The 18,055-nt window shown below is 46.6% G+C and overlaps 1 protein-coding gene across 3 annotated transcripts in view; it reads left to right on the top strand.

Annotated features, from left to right (window-relative positions):
- PKIA (cAMP-dependent protein kinase inhibitor alpha) overlaps positions 1 to 18,055 on the top strand; it is a 300,663-nt gene that overhangs the window by 59,570 nt on the left and 223,038 nt on the right. The gene's annotated exons all lie outside the window — the stretch shown is intronic.

Below are 18,055 nucleotides of genomic sequence, written 5' to 3'. Positions count from 1 at the left end.
AAGTGGCTCTGGATCTCATTACGTTTTGTAGTTTGACCTGTGGTTTTACCATGATTGTCTTTGTTTTTTGTTTGCACTACAGTGGAGCCTCGGTTTCGTTTCTTTATTTACATGTGTGCTTTTTTAAGTTTTGTCCATTGTTTTAATATATTCTTGTGAATATTTAAAGAAAATCAAGTGATGATACTGTGATTGATTTAGGCGCATACATAACAGACTAAAATACCAAAACATAAAATTATTTCCAAAAGTACTATAATGTCTACTAACGCAGAGAGCACATTATACTGTAAACCGTTTTTATATCATATGGCAGAAGTGCTACTTCTTATTTCCTCACTCTGTAGTGTCAATATGATTGCTATATGTATATTCGATAGATCATACTGAGCTAACAAATCTACGTTTGCCTCATTAACTTGGACGTATTTACAAATCACTCCTCTTGCACTGCCTGGTAAGGTTTACGTGCCTTGTGTCGTGTTGTTGGCATGGGACTAGAGTGAAAATGTCCACTGTCTGAAATAAGACACTGGACGAGTCAACTCGAACAGCTGTGGCGAAAACAACTGTTAAATAGAAAGCGCATGCACAGAGAGAATGGGGAAAAGCTACCGAAAAAGTGTTTACACAATTATATCATTTTTCCTAATATATCTTATGAGCGATTTGAAAATGGCACACTACCAAGATAGCGCTTTTTTATTGTGCAATGAGGCAACATGTTTCGGTCTAACGTTTACTATAACGCGCCACGATTTTAGGTGCAGTATGCCACACTAGCATTTCTCCTTGTGGAGTTTGCAGTGAATGCCGACCTCCTTTATGACTATTGGCACCCAACGGCAGCTTGTGCTGGCAGTTGAATGGTTGTAAGTCCAAAGAATGAAACTGGGAGCCGCCATCCCATCTGTTTCCTTTACATATGGATGTTTCGAGTTTTCAGGGAACACTTCCTAATGTGTGTGCTATTCTATGGATTATCAGAACGTTCTATTATTATTTGTGGCTAGCTTCTCAACTTCTATTGGCTTATGGACAGTCCTACAATAATTATGTTATGACTATGGTCCTCTAAAGGCCCTCTGCCTTTCTCTTTCCTTAGGTTGAGGACAGTGTAATGTTTTCATTGGTTAGTAAACTAGTGCTGACGTGGAGCTTAGGGCATTTGTGCTTCTATTCATGCGGTATTACGAAAAAAGTCTTGAGGAGCAAGTCGCCACTGTGAGGTGTGAGTTTCTAAGGAATCTGTCAGAATTGTCCTTTCTATGGCAGATTACCTCAGGTCACCTGCTCACTTGTCCTTCCTCTCTTTTAGCTGATGTTTACTATGATGCCTGAAGTGTTTCTTTGCTTGTGGAACTTTATCGAGCCAGCAGTGTAACACTAGTTTGATTTTCATTGTTATTGTTAAGGCTTCCACTAGACGCAAAGCAATCAGGTACTTTTGGCTACTAATTTCAAGAAGACTTTAAAAGAAGATATGAATGAAGAATTTGCTTTGAATTAAAACTCATCGGAGTCTCTGAATTTTTACATAACGTACAGACTGATACAATATTTGGAATATCACTGTCAAAAATTAAAAAGCTTTTTGTGCTGAAACATCTTGAACTAAAATAAGATATTGTTGGAAAGTGATTATTAGTACGGGCAAATGTATATCTGCCACTGGCAATAAGGCCACTAACACAGTATAGGGCTCAAAATAGGTCTTAGAAAATTATCCTATGCTAAACCCTTGGTAGCTTGGCTGCGAGCAGGCAGGCTTAACTTCAAAGACAGGTATGTAAAGCATTTAAAAACATAATTTCAGTAAATAATTAAGACACAATGCACAATAAAAATCCAACACCAATTTATAAAAATAGGAAATATTTTTATCTTTAAAATGACACCAAACCGACAACCATCCGATGTAGGGAACCGGAGATACGAATTTCCAAAAATTTTGCAAGTTCTAGCACATAGGAACCTATAGTGCCTTATCGGGACATCTGGTTGTGATAGACCAGGTCAAAGTCAAAGTTTCAGGCCGACCGCAATGGAGCCCTGCTCGGCTACCCCTCGCGGTAGGTCTCGGTCAGTTTTTATCTTCGGATTTAGAAACTTTTCTGGAGCTTTTCTTCCCGGGGTCCCTCGAAGCTCTCAGCCAGTCCTGATTCGGTGAGGGTTCGCTGGATTGCCTTGCGACGAGCTCCTGGTCAAACTTATGGAAGTCAGACCTCTGGAGCGTTCCAACGGGACAAACCAAGGATCCAGTCTGACACTCGGTTGGAGGCAGGAGGCTTGGCTTTCGCGGTCACCTTTTCTTCGTTCGGATTCAGAAACTTTTACGGAGCTTTTTCTTGCGGGGTCCCTCAATGCTCTTCACCAGGCCAGATTCGGTGAGGGTTTGCCGGCCTCGGATTTTTTCTGCTCCCACTCAAACTCTGGAAGTAGGACCTACGGAGCTTTTCAGCGGGACAAACTTGGACGGCAGGACGACTCGCAGTTGAAGGCAGGCAGCTTCACAGGCCAGTTTGAGTCGGTCCCCTTATGGAGCTTTTTTCCAAAGTTGCTCCAAAGTTCTCCAAACGTCTGGAACTTCTTCCTGAAGTTCCCCAAAGGGTCCCATATTGTCTCAAGCTCACTTCAAGGGTCTGGAATCTCCAAGATGGTCCTTGAAAGTTGAGGACTTCAGTTGCCACAATCCACTTGGACAAAACCCTTACAAATCCACTGGTAGATCTCCAGGTTGAGGATCCTTGGTGGTGATGTTCCAGGTGAGCTCTGTTAGCCTTTAGCTTACAGGGATTCCACTCTGCAGTCCTTTTCCATCAAGGTAATCCACAGGCTGTAGTTTCAGATGGTGCAGAAGGTGCAGTCTTCAGAGTGCAGGCCTTAGGAAATGCACAGCAAACTTCCAGCATGGCCCGTCTTGCTTTCTCAAGTTTCAAACAGCAGATCTGAGAGGCTCTGCCCTTCTCAAATACTTATTCCAATTTCTCTGGGTCAAGCAGGAGGTCACTCCTTTCCAATGTGCTGCAGGGTACCACCCAAAGGTATGGCTATTTCCTGCAGAGTGTGGCACTATTTTGTCTGAGAGTGCACCAATTCTTCCAAATTCATAATGGCTGATTTTCCAGCAGGGAGAGAAGAGCTGGCTAAACACACCCCTAGGATGGACAAACTCCATAGTCTCTCCCCTCTGCATCTGCTCATTCCTTCCTTAAACCTAGCATCTGGTCTGATTTCAAAAGAGTAGAGTTGTAAAAGACACTGGTGTCTTCCCCTTCCCTTGAAGTCCATTGTTTATGACTACACCCCCTGCTCTGGCATTCCTGTGTAACAGAACACTGCCCTACCAGCAGAGCTGGTTAACCCCAAGGGCTCTTTATCACCTCTTCAAAGAAGCCTGGCCAATCCACTAAACTCTGACCAGTCAGGACAGACCACCGGAAGTTTGAATCTGGGCTTACAACCAAGAAAGTGTTATAACTTCTTTTCTGTACATTTTAGGAGAAATTCAACAATATCATATTGTTGGATTTATTAATTCAATTCTAGGAAGTCTTTGAATGGGAATTCTAGCCTTCTCCTATCAAGAGTTAGCAGTTAGTAACTTCTTGCCATGTTAACCTATGTGGCATGGGATTTGCAATGGAAAAAATGACTTGGGTTATTTCTCCAGCACCAGGGCTTATAAAACATCTTTTGTTAGTACATATATCTACAGACCCCCACCCCAGGAACACCTAGGGGAGCCTTTAGGGGTTCTGAATATGTAAATATATTGCAGATCCTCCCTCCACAGTGCTCCTAGCACCAAAGTCGATTTTGGCAGCGCTTTATCACAATGTGGGAAGTGAAATGTGCAATTTCACTTAGCCCAGGGCATATAAAACTCATTTTATAAGGGTCCTCCTTATAAATTCCTGACCACCCACCCCTGGGAAACCTAGGGGAGACCCTGGGGGTACCTAATATGCCCAAACATTGTAGGCAATCCACGTTTAAGTGCCCCAACACCAAAGTCGAGTTTGGGCACAATGTACTTTTTAAAAGCAGTCCTGCAGCACAGAGCCACTTTTAAACTGACCCCAGGCTTCAGCAGTGCACACATGCAAGTGCAGATAGGGCTGCTGGCCTCAAAACTGCCATGCCCAAATATATACTAGGGACTGAAAGGTAGTTTCAATCCCCCTGCCCTATTATGTACTAGGGCCTTATAGGGTAGGTCATGCCAATCAAATGGGTACCCCAACCCATAGTGTACCCTAGTGTATGTAGGTGTTTTCACTGTATTCTAAATGTGTCTCTTTCAGTATAGCACTGGCCCTGGGCCTGGTTAGGCAGAGCCCAAGGTCAGTCAGAGTCAGTTACCACCAGTACCAGTCAGCAACAAGTTGGGGGGTGCCCAGGGCACAGAATGACTTTCCAACAGATATGAATTGGTGCAAATTGGTGCTGAACCATTGTATTGAAAGTTATTTAAGGAGTTTTTCTCCATTTGGACGTTGAAAGGGGAGAAATGTCTTGTTCAGATCACCGAGCATATATCAAGATTTTCCCCACTAAAGTGGCGGGTGCAGTCATGTATTTCCTCAGCCTCTAATTTTGCATAAATGTATTACAATCAGGTACTTTTATTTTATCTTAGCTTTGCTCCCTGAGAACCATGACGAGACTGTCCTCCAGTTTCTATTACAATTTTGGGGGTCCATGCAAGGTCTGCCAATATGCATTCTCACACTGGATTTTTAATTGAAAATGTAGAGGCTGTCTGGCAGGTGTGGCCGCTGGTACTGTGAAGTGGTGGGGAGGGGGGATGTTGGAAGTGGGGGTCCTTATCCCTCACCGCTGCCACCAAATGCTGGAGGTGGGAGTCCCTGTTCCACACCGCTGTTGCGAGATCCAGACCCCTTGTTTCAACGTTAGGCTAAGTAAGGACACCGTCTGAGATAGCCCTGCTCAACCCCTTAGTAGCTTGGCACGAGCAGCCAGGCTTATCTCCAAGGCACCAGTGTACAATATGTGCAACCACACTCACAGCAACCCAATGATGTCACCACAAATAGACTCCACACGAGTTTTTATAAAACAAGTATAATCTTTATGTAGGAAAATATACAATATGACCACACGATACAAAACCAACATATAATAAGGGGTAGTATTCCTTCCGGTGGGTTGGTAGGTTCTAATCCCAACCACTGACTCTAACCAACAGTTAAGCTTACTTCTAACCATTTCCAAAAGGTCAGGCAAGTCGTATTGCTAGAATCACACACGTTGCAAAAGAAACTAGATACTGCAATGCATAACGATATACTCCTGTACTGTGCAATAGAGAAACAATGACATACATAGCGCCACAGTCATGTACTTTGCAATAGAAGGAATAATGCAATGCATATCACTACCAGCATGCCCTGTGCAAGGAAGAAACAAAGCAATGCGTCACGCTACAATCATGTACTGTGCAATGAAAAAATAATGCATTGCGCCACAGTATAATTATGTACTGTGCGATGAAGAAATAATGCAATGCGCCACGTTACAATCAGGTACTCTGCAAGGGAAAAATAACGCAGTGCGTAGCGCACCAAGCATGTAGTTCGTCAGGCACAAATAAGGTCAGGCGTCATACGACAGTTCGATAGTTCATTAGCAGCAATAATGCAAAGTGTAATACGACAGTCTAGGTGCTCCGTTAACAGTTGCCCCCAACATGGATCAATGATGACACAAAAGTAACGCTTCTCACTCCGGCCCCAGTACTGCCTCTCCGTGGGCCCGCACGGGCCTTGATCCGAGCCGAGGCAACAGGCTCACGCAGCTGACAGAAGCGAGAGGCCGAGAGAATGTCCCTCTGAGCCCGCACCCCACCCCAGGTGATGATCCACGTTAACTGGGGGGCGCGACCCCACTGTCCTCTCCTTCAGCGACTTGGGCCTTGATCCAGAACTCCGTCAATGGGCACAGCGAGCTCGGGCCGAAAGCTCTGCTCCTTCGGGGCTGCCGGTCCGGGCCGCTACTGTTTCACTCTGAGGGCCCAATGAACAAGCCCTCCTTCCAGCAGTCTCAGTGGACACCGAGACCCGCACTTTGGAGACTTATTTCGATTTCGGTGCACACACTACCCAGGCACTCCTCACCAGCGCCTCTGGTTGCACCGCGACACGCACACTGCGTGTCTGAGACTCGCCGCTTCTCTGGTGCACACAATGACCAGGCGCTCTTCACCAACACCTCGGCTTGCACCTCAACACGCACCCTGCGTGTACGAGATTCACTTCTTCTCCCGGTGCACACAACGACCATGCACTCTTCACTAATGCCTCGGCTTGCACCACGACACGCACTCTGCGTGTACGAGATTCACTTCTTCTCCCGGTGCACACAACGACCATGCACTCTTCACTAATGCCTCGGCTTGCACCACGACACGCACCCTGCGCGTCCGAGTCTCACTTCTTCCGGTGCACACGATTACCAGGGCTCTTCACCAATGCCTCGGCTGCACCACGGCATGCACTCTGGGTGTCCGAGACTCACTTCTTCTCCCAGTGCACAAAATGACCAGGTGCTCTTCACCAACACCTCGGCTGCACCACGACACACACCCTGCACGTCCGAGTCTCACCTCTTCTCCCGGTGCACACAACGACCAGGTGCTCTTCACCAACACCTCGGCTGCACCACGACACACACCCTGCGCATCCGAATCTCACCTCTTCTCCCGGTGCACACGATGACCAGGCACTCTTCACCAACGCCTCGGCTGCACCATGACATGCACTCTGAGTGTCCGAGACTCACTTCTTCTCCCAGTGCACACGCCGACCAGGTGCTCTTCACCAACGCCTCGGCAGCACCATGACACGCAACCTGAGCGTCCGAGACTCAGGTTACTCCGGTGTGCCCACGATCACAAGGCACAACTTCCGAGGGTCTCAAGCTGCAAAAGCACGTGCACACCCCGTTGCTTGGGACTTCCCTGGAAACGTTTATGTTCCTGTTTTTCCAATCAGGGAGCTGGCTCACCTTCGGCCCTTGGGGTTCAGGACACAGCACAAAGCACAGTCCTGTTCAAGAATGGGGCACACCACCCACTACAATGTCCCTTCAGTCTCTTCCTTAGTAAAAGCTACAAACTGCAGGCCAGCCCCAGATCATGAAGAAAGGATCCGTCCTATCCAGCAGTCTCTTCAGAAACTTCTTCCTTGGCAGAGGTTCTTCTTGTCCACAAAAGTGGTCAAAGCCTTTGCAGACTCGACCTGTCCATTTTGCCATTCAAAACTACAGTAAATTCTAGGGCTTTCAGTTCTCTTAGTTATACCCCTTCATGTCTTTGAAGTTCGTTGTGCTCAGGGGTCCCTGACTCCTGCCTAAATCAGTTCTGGGTGTCTCCCTCCCAGTGTCACCTTTTTCCCTTTAAAACTGGGGTCTGAATCCTTAATCACTCAGCAGGAGATGGGTCAATTGGTTTATAGCACCAGCCCAGGCCTTTTCACCTCCCGGGCTTCTCCTCCCCCTACTCTCCAGATGCAAGGCAGCCTGGTGCCATCTCAACCCCTCCCTTGGGTCAAGACCTCCCCCAGCTCCTCTAACCTCTTAGATCCAGACAGTCAATCCACATTTAACAGAGACACACAGAAATGCTTAAAGCACAAAACTCAGCCACTTTCTAAAAGAGTGGTTTCTGAACACACAGTGACAAAACCACTTTCATAGAAAGATGTGTTATGACACTGTGAGTTCATACATACTAAACTTCACCTCTCCATTTTAAACTTATAGGAAACTAGGCTAACAAACACAACACCTAGCCTCCCCCATTCTGTCCTATGGGCAGAATGGCCTTTTACCAGTGAAAAATGAAATGGAGGGGTTTTCACTGTTAGGACATAGCACATACCTCAGTATATGTCCGGCCTTTTACTTACACTGCACCCTGCCCAGGGTTACCAAGGACCTACCACAGGGGTGTCCACTGTGTACACAAAAGGGAAAGTAAGGCCTGACAAGTGGTTACACTTGTCACGACAACATGCTAACTTAGGTCTCTGCGCGCAGGCCCCACACTGAAGGCCTGAGTTCCCTTCTCTGCGCGCCTTTGCATTACTAGCCCTTGCACACACAGTGCACATCACTAGGGACTTTTACTAGTAAGGCAAACATACCAATCATGGCCAACCAATTACCATTGTACTTTACCTAGGGAACCCTTGTACTTTGACACTGATCAGCAGTGACAAAGTACCCAAAGCATCTGAATTGGCAACTCAATGTCAGGAAAAACGGTCTATGGGGGAAATAAAAAGGTTTAGGGAACTTTAGCCAAAAAGGCCAAGTTCCCACAGGGGACACAAAAAAAGACAAATCTCACAGCCACCAATCCCAGCACATCTTACATGCTGGGAATAGCATTTCCAGTATGTGAGCAGCTCTGGAATTGGTCTGAGCGTCTCGGTTCACTCGACTGGGACTGGCACCCAGCTGTAAAACACAGCTATGTGGAGAAAGGCTAAATGCGCATGATAGTTTGGTCGGCCCTCCAGGACCGGCGGAACCATCATGCGCATTTAGCAGTGCCCATCACTCCCCCCTTCTCCCTGGTGCTGCAGATGCAGCGTCACTGTGGCTGTCCCTGCCCCTCCCTCGGCTCGTCTGGCAGGAAGCAAAATAAAATGATAATAAAAATGTTTTATTATCATTTTATTTGTCCTTGCCTCTGAACAAAGACAAGCCTAGCCGAACAAAAGGTATTAATCATGCTGTAGGCCAGGCCTTCCTTGGCCAAACACGGCCAAAAATTCAAAACATGAGTCACATCTGCTGCCACGGGATCGAGATCCCATCGCAAACACCAACATGACCATCTCCTCCAGGTAGATCTATAACGCTTGACTGTACTGTCCGCCCATGCCTTTGACATAAAACTCTCAGCCGAGCCCAAAAGACCTGGGACCACCCATTGTCCCGGGTAATCCACCATGCCATAAGTGCAAGAGACTCCTGCATTACCAGCGGATGAGGTTGATGCACTGGATTGAGGAGCAGCATGGGAAACTGGGGGAGAGGGATTGGAGAATCCCAAGAAAGTTCCAGAAGAACTGGAAACCATGGTTGCGATCTCCAAATCGGTGTGATCATTACCAGTCTCGCTCCCTGCCGCCGAACCTGAGCCGAGGCCCTGGTTATCATGGCGAACGGGGGAAAGGCGTAACCCTGCTTCCCTCGCCAGTCCTGAAGGAATGCATCTGTCATCTCCGCTAGCGGGTCCGGCTTTCAACTGAAAAACCTGGGCAGTTGATGATCCAGGCGAGAAGCAAAAAGATCCACTGAGAAAGGGCCCCATTTGCTGTTCAGGCTCCTGGATGGAGTTTCCACAGACTCAATCTGGAAGTGGCGTGACTGGTAATCCACTGCTTCATTGTCCTGACTGGGTAGGTACTCCGTCGTGACCGAAATCTGACGGTCTAGGCAATATTGCCAGAAGTTTGCAGCCAGATCGAAGAGGCCCTTGGACCGAGTTCCTCCGAGGCGATTGATGTATCTGACCGCCAATACGTTGTCCATCTTGAGGAGTACGCTGGACTGAATGGAGTCCTTGGTCCAACATTGCATCGCAAACGACCCCGCCAGGAGTTCTAAACAATTTATATGTAGTTGTTCTTGTGGTGACTATAGTCCTCTGCTGGTAAATTCTCCACATCTCGCACCCCAGCCTGCCCTGCTGGCGTCGGATTTGATGACTAAATCTGGCGCTGAGCCAAATATCGCTCTCCCATACCAAGTTTCCATGTTGGCTAGCCACCAAGTCAGCTCTGCTCTGGCCTCCTTAGTTAGCGAGACGTGTTGAGAATACAACAGACCTCGTGGGAGGTCCGCAGCCTTCAGGCGCTGAAGGGGCCAATAGTGCAAGGGCCCTGGGAATATCGCTTGAATTGATGAGGACAGGAGCCCCACAATGCGGGCTACCTGCCAGAGAGAGATGCACGGTTTCGCTAGAGCCCACCGAATCTCGTGGCGGATCTTTGTCACCTTCCTGGATGGGAGGCTGAGAGTAGCTTCGACGGAGTCGATCGAGAAACCCAGAAAAGTCACCTTCTGGGAGGGAACCAGGGTGGATTTGGTCTCGTTGATCACAAACCCCAAGCCCTGCAGGAGGTTGACCGCAGTCTGCCGCTGCTGGGAGAGCGCTCAGTGACACTGAGCCATCAACAGGATATCGTCGAGGTATGCAATGAGCCAGATGCCCAACGCCCGGAAGCATTCCACTACGGTCTGAGGACCTTCGTGAAGCACCACGGAGCCGAGGACAGGCCGAAAGGCACGGTGGTGAACTCATAGGTCTGTTCCACCCAACAGAATTGAAGGAACGGCCTGTTCAAGGGAAGATAGGAATGGAGAGGTAGGCGTCCTTGAGGTCCAGATACGCAATTCAATCTCCTGGTCGCAACAAATCTCGGAGGAGGTGAATCCCCTCCATCTTGAAGTGGCGATATTTGAGCCACTCGTTGAACTTGTGGAGGTTGATCTCTGGGCGTTGCCCACCATCTGCCTTGTCCACCAAGAAGAGGTTGCTGATAAAACCTCTGGGGTGAGGGAGGGTGAGGGCGATCGCCCCCCTTTTTTTAGGGGGGACTGGACTTCCTGATCCACCAAAATGACGTTTGCCACGGAAAAGGTGATGGGTCGTGGGGGGTACGGGTTGAGAGGGGTTCCCGTAAAATTCTATTTGAAATCCTTGAATAGTTTGAAGGACCCAGGCGTCTCCTGTGATGTCCAAGCCTGGAAAAAATGCCCCAGACCGCCTCCTACCCTTATTAGGGAAGAAGATATTACACTCACCGGCTGAGTTGGAGGCGCCGCCTCCACAGCCATCTCTGTGCTTGCCACATCTCCCTCTGGTGGGTTAGAAGTTGCTGAATCTGGCCTGATCTTGATATTGGCCTTGGTGGAAGCCTTGTCATGGAGTATAGTGATTGGGACAGCCGGACAAGCGGTACCTACCTCTGCCGGCCCCCCTGAAAACACGTGGGTGAAATACATTTTTAATGGAGGATTGTGCCTTGTCCAATGACGTGAAGGTATTAACAAACCTACCGAGCTCCTTCATGAAGGGCTGTCCGAAAAGGCCCCCTTGTGCCACCGGGCCTGCCTCGGAATCCGCCAGAACTCTGAGTTTGATATCGACTTTAATAAGCAGAGATCTGCGTCGCTCTGTGGGCTGAGCACAGTTGGCATTGCCGAGGAACACCACGGCGCGTTGCGCCCAGGATGATAAGGTGTCTGGGGAGATGAGGGACCCAGAGGATTTCGCCTCCTCTGCCATGTCAAGGATCTTTGTGAGGGGCACCAGGGTATCTAGTAACTTGTCCTGGCATGCCTGCCAGGACCTGTCTATCCCTTTTTTTGGGATCCTTGATTAATTTCTGGAGGAAGTTAGCCATCCATGGGTCTAGATCCGGCGTGGCCGCTACCTTGCCCTCCAGGCAGTTGCTGGCTTCCTTTTCCAGGGATCTCCTGATGCGGCTCTTTACATATTGTGCGACTTTGTCAGAAGGAGCCCAATCTGAGGACCTCGGGTGAAGGACGTCATCTGGGTCAAGCATGTCTGGGCAGAGGCCCTGGTCAGGTTGGGCAGGTGGCTGGTGGGAGGTGAGCCAGGGGCGTGAAGGGTCTGCATCATCGTCTGTATCCCTATGGTCCCTGTCAGAAAGATCAGGAGGAGGGGCTGTCGGGGTGGTACTGTTGAGAAAGGCCTGTTTAAGGCGGGCAAAAGCATCAGGGTCTACACCTGCCTCGCAGGTGCGCTTTGCCGGAGGTGGTTGGGAGTTAGGGGAGGGTGGGATGGGGCCGGGGGGTCTGGCACAGCCCGAGCCACTTTCTCGCATGCCTGAGCAATTTGGGATGAGAGACGGTTCTGCAGGGGTGGCATGGCCTCTGAGACTGCCCTATGGACTGATGCATCCACAGCATCATAGAAATCATCCTCCCATTGTAAGGCGGTAAGAGGGTCCTCCTCCCCAGGTCCTCAGGGTAGGGCTCCATATTAGAAGTAAGTAAGCCTGAGGTATCACCCGTGTAAGGTAAGTATTATCTTGTTTGGGGTATAAACCCACCCAAAAGGTCAGGGTCAAGAAGGGAGGGTAAGTATTACCCAAGTAATTTGCATTCCAGGGCTGGGTAATCCCAAATATGGGTGGCTGGGTGTCAGACAATGCTGTGGTGCAAGGCACCTAATGGGGCTTACGCCAGGGACTCTGCATCCCTACGTTTTAAGGGCAATGAGTGCTGGGAGGGGTCCCACCCACACTGGGGTATTACTTTCTAATAAGGACTCCTCTTATGTCCAATACCTGAGGAGCGTTAAAATTAATACTGAAGCAGCGAGGCACAGAGCACTGCTCACGCAGTGTATGGACCCACTCTGTGGGCTTCTCTCTCCAGCACGACAAGGCTTCCCCGTGGCACCGCTCCGATTCCTGTCAAGCGCAGAATGCGGAGCGTACCGCGGGAAGAGGACGCAACTCACACACCCTCTAGAGGTGGGACGACTGCACCTCCGAGTCTCAGGAAACAGAGAGAATGGCCGCGAAGGAGCGGAAGACGCTCCAGTGGTCAAAAATGGGTCGACTTGAGTAGCGAGCATCCCATGGGTACAAAAAGGAGATATTTCCTAAAAGCAACAAGGCAAATGACATAAAATGTGCAACGCGCTCGCAACGGAGCCGCGAAATCGCCAAATCAACGAAACATTAGCAGAAAAGCAAACATGCTCACAACAGAGCCGCAGATTAGCATAAGCAAACAACCTAAATATAATCACAGAACAGCAAACGCATGGCAACAGAAAAATAAATGCTAAGGCCACAATCAATTCTGAGAGAAAAAGAGAGGGTACTTATCTTAGCTGTGAGCAGCAAAGAAAGAGGAGGAATAGTCAGGGATGAAGGACTATGAACAGGCTGGACTATCTGGATTGGTGGAGCTACAGAGGACACTCTCTATGTTGGACTCTATGATGTTGTGATATTCCCAAGGGTTCATTGGAATAGTCCTTTTTTCTGTTCACTTTAAAATGGCTGCTGTTAATAAAAGTGGAGGAAGATGAGCATAATCCTTGTCTCCGGTACTGACACAGAATTCAGATTCTTTACAGAAGGTAAAAATGTAGTTAGTGAGGCAATATAGGGAATAAGCATAAGGCTCAATCAAATGCAACATAAAGTCTGACAAAATGTTTTATGTCCTAAGCATGATACAGACTGACATAGGCCTGCTCTCTAAGGGACAGATTTTCAAAGAAGTCACGCAATGCAGCAGCCGAAAATGATGCACTGCGTTGCATGACAGGGAGGGAGCAGGAGAGCGCCATATCTACAGAAATATGGCTCTCTCCTCTCCCTAGCTCCAGCACTGATTTCAGCTGCCGTGCACCAGGCACACACCTTAGCGCCATAGTGCTAAGGTGCATGCCTGAGTCTAGCATATGTTTTGTACAGCAAAGGTAGCTTTCCTGTACAAAATACTGTGTCTAGACAAGTTCAATCACTTTTCCCGCTTTTCATATGTGTTGCACAGTGTGGCATGCATGCAAAGTAGGAAAAGAAAAGAAAAATGAAAACATTTCTCCTCTTAATTCCTCTTTTCAGATGGCGTTAACTTTTGGTGCTAAACCCTGTCTACAATTGTTTGTAAATAGGGTTCTGCATCAAAAGGCATGGGTAGTTGCACGGGAATGCCCATGTACCACTCATGTAACGCCCCCTTGCGCTAGGTAACAACACAAAGCAATGCTTCACACTGCTTTGTGTTATTTGTAGGGTACATTCCAATGCAAAACAAGTTTGTGCTGGAAAGTAAATTGGTAAAAAAACATTTTGCGCTGGTTAGCATCACTTTTGTGTTGCTAACCAAGCACAAAATGTTTGAAAATCTACCCCTAAGAACTATGCGAGGATTATTGGCTCACTTCCAGATTGAGTCCTGTTAAAAATATAATTTACAGTAAAAATCGTATTGTCAGCATATGGCTATCAAAATGGGTTAAATAAATCAAAATACGACTGCAATACAGCATCATAAGACACCATCCTAACACCATCTCCTACATGAATATTAGAGAAACCTTTTTTACCTAATGTCATCGGATTTGACTGACAAAATGTTTTCAAGTCCTAAGCATGAGACAGACTGACATAGGTCTGCTTTCTAAGAATCACACAAGGATTCATAGCTTACTTCGAGACTGAACCTTTTTATAATAGAATTTACAGTAACAATGGTATTGTTAGCAAATGGCGATCGAAATGCAACACAGGTTAAACAAATCAGAATACACACTGCAATACAGCATCATATAACACCATCCTAACACCATCTCTCAAAATTATTAGCGAAACCCCTTTTGACATAATGCCATCGGATGTTGAACAGTTAGAGTTTGATGAAAGGCTTCCCCTGAATCCACCAAGCACAACGTGTCAACAAAGCATTTCACTTGTACAAATTCAACTGCGTGCGGAAACAAAGTGAGATGAAAACATGGACACTTAGAAATATAAGATTTGTTTAGAAAACAATGGTTCACTAGGATTTTATTCTCCGTAATAATCAAGAAGGACCTCACTTCACATCGTAGAAGATCGAAAGTGTGTCGAACTTTATACAATACCAAGACACACAAAATAGGCAAGACCAAGACACACAAAATAGGCAAATTTATTTTGCAATTAGTTTATTCATTGCATATTTGTGGCATCAAATTACATTTAATCTTACAAAAGATCCAGTGCTCATGCTTCTGGTGAAGAAAAGTGCAATGGGGAAAGAAGGCATACAAACAAAGTGCATTACAATTAAAAAGACATGTGACTCCTTTATTTGCTTATTTTAACAATATGCTAGGAGTCTATTTCAGTCTGTTGTACATGGCGAATTGACTTTGTTTAATTAAAGGTCATCATCAGGACATGAGCGAGAGCGCCCGGTATCTGGACAATAAAGAGAGGTAAAAATAAGAAAAATGTAGGTAGTGTCCTGTCTATAGAGTATGGTTTTAAGTGAATGCCATACTTGCCTGGTATCAGTGAGGATGATCCTGTTAGTAATATGCAGGAACATACAAAGGGGCACAAAGGTGTCCTACAATTAATAGAAATAAAGGTAAGGGAGGGAAACCAATTAACTGCTACTTAATCAAAAAGTCACTCAGAAAGTAAGAAATCTCCTTGTGGGATTAATAATCCCTTATTTCATTTGGGAGGAGTTGGAATATATAACGATGAAATGGTCCGAAGTGCTGAATGGCCTGCGGAGAGGACCGTAGACGCTGCTGTCAGGTCCTGGCTACCCTGCGTCCAGAATCAGAATCCTAAGGGGCATCGATAGAAAGTTATTAGAAGCATTGGGGGGAGTAGTCTGCATACACTGATCCCAGAGATGGTCATGGTGTAGGTGGAAAGTGAGGATTTGTCAAGAGAATTGCCCTTTCAAACGTGCTGCCATCTACTCAGAGGGCGTATTCGGAGGACATGCAACTGTACTATTGGCGTGGTGCCCGGACACCTTAGTATTTATGGGACCTTGGCATCTGGAGGCGATGAAGAAATATCATATAAAGGTATGACCTAATGAATGAAGATAATAGCATGCACTTCCCTAGCACTCTTCTGTGGATTTAGGTTAGACTCCCCCCCCCCCCCCCCGGTTATAAGATTATTCATAAACCTTGGGGGGACAGGAAGAGGGGTGCTGGAATTATTTTTCAAGATAAGTGGGAATTGTCCTACTTAGTCTTGATGAACTGGGTGGGCCTGATCTCCTAGGTTTTTCTCTAAAAGATGGAGAAGGCTGTCTTTGCTCTGGCATTTTATGCTACCGTCCACCTAGGTCATCCTGCTTGAATGCTGTTTTTGAGTTGTTTAGCAACATGGCATTAACTCACTCTAAGTTTATTATATTAGGTGACTTTAACTTTTGGTTGGACAAGGATCCCTCCCCCGTTTTGAGGGACTTGATGAGCACTTGTGACATTCTGGGATTGGAACAATTGGTGGATGCTCCAACACACCAAGGGGGTCATATTTTAGATGTTATTTTTTTTCTACTGCTGGGTTGGCAACTGTGGGTAAAATCTCACCATTCTGTTGGACCGATCATGCTTTGATAGTATTCTCACTCTCAGGCAGAGAGGCTCGCCAAACCAAAGGACCTCAGGCTAGTATACCCCATGGAGGAGCTTAGGACAAACTCAGGAGGCCTTGTTAGATAATCTTACCTCCTTTTCGTTACTGGCCACTGAGTCAGGCTGTTCAGTGGAGGATAACTACTCTATTCTGGAGAAGCAGATTTTGAAAACTCGTGGTTTAGTCATTCCTCTGAAGGAAGTTAAATCGGATCGTAAATCCTATGCACCCTGGTAAAATGCCTCATAAAGACTGTTAAAACAATGGTGTAAAAAGATAGAAAGGAGATGGTGTATAGCTTATAAGGAAGAGGATAAAAGATCCCTTAAGGATGCTTTACGCTAATATAAGCTAGGTACCATAAAGGCTAAAGCAGATTATTTTGCTAACACCATTTTAGTGGCCCTCAATAGCACCAAGAAGGTGTTTGACATTGTGAGAGAAATGTCTAACCCAGTTTGTCTAAGTCAACTGATTGTGCCTTCACACATTCTGTGTGACAATTTTGGCGGTGTTTTTGAAGAAAAGATAAACAACATTTTGGATGGCATTAACTCCTCAAATTCAGTACAGGCCCCAATGGAAGTTCAGAGGGACTGCCTGTATCCATTGTTGCCAGGGGAGGTGTCTAAGTCAGCCTTATGCAAATTAGACAACTTTGAACCCCTCTCTATGGAAAGAGTTCACGCTTTGGCTATGGACACTCCATGTATGTGGCTCACCTTTGGATGTCTTGGAAGTCTGGAAGGAATAGGCTGAAGTCTTTTTTCCCCTGCCTAGGCAAATCTGTATTCAATCTTTGATATAGGGCATGGTGCCACCTGCATGGAAAAAAGGGATCGTTACCCCTATTCTGAAAAAGTTATCTCTGGATCCAGCTATTTAGAGTAATTATAGACCTATCTCTCTCCTGCCTTACCCTGTTAAAATCTTGGAACATCAAGTCAGTAAGCTTCTAGCCCAATATCTGAAACATATTAACTGCTTGGAAGAAGAGCATTTGGATTTAGGACTTGCCACGGGACTGAATTGGCCTTGAATACAGCCATGGACGAGTTAAGGATGCAAGTCGATGAGGGGCAATCAGCTGTGCTGATTCTTTTAGACCTCATGGCCGCATACGATGCAGACTGTCACACCACACTCTTAGCTCAGTTAGCAACCAATGGGGTCGGCTGAATAGTCTTGGAATGGTTTTGCTCATATATATTGGACAGAGGTCAAGCAGTTGTACTCCCTTAGTTCTGTCTGCAGGTTAGGGCTATTAAACATAGAGTGCAACAGGGCTCTTCCATTAGCCCGATTTTGTTCAACATCTATATGGCCTCCTTGATTAGAATGATTAAATCTTATAAGGTGACTTTGGTCAACTATGTCAATGATACTCAGGTTAGTGTTTCATTGGCAAGCAATCGGCAACTTTCTTCTTTTTATGATTGCATGAAGGACATTATTTAGTGGCTCAGTTTAAACTCCCTAAAATTTTATAGTGACAAGACAGAGCTGCTCTGCTGTGCAGCCCAAACAGTTCCAGGTGTACTTCCTCCCAATTTCTGGCCTAGGCCATTTGAGGGGACTGTTCCCTTCAAGTCGGTCCAGAATTTGGGAGTCACTTTTGATGATAAGCTTAGTATGGAGATTCACGTGAACAAAGTTTCAGGCACTTGCTTTGCGCTCTTGAAAACTCTACAGAAGATTTTGCTGGTGCTTTCTCATTCCACCAGAGCTTTGGTTGTCTGTAGTGTTATTCTCAGTCGCCTGGACTACTGTAATATTTTCTGTTGGGTGCACCAGACTATTTATTATGTTGCCTATTGAGAGTCCAGGTTGCAGCAGCCAAACTTGTCTTAAATAGACCTAGGCAAGCCTCT

This window comes from Triturus cristatus, chromosome 5_1 (genome assembly GCF_964204655.1).
Source record: "Triturus cristatus chromosome 5_1, aTriCri1.1, whole genome shotgun sequence".
In the NCBI taxonomy this organism is placed as follows: domain Eukaryota; kingdom Metazoa; phylum Chordata; class Amphibia; order Caudata; family Salamandridae; genus Triturus; species Triturus cristatus.
This window is presented reverse-complemented; position numbering and strand designations above follow the sequence as displayed.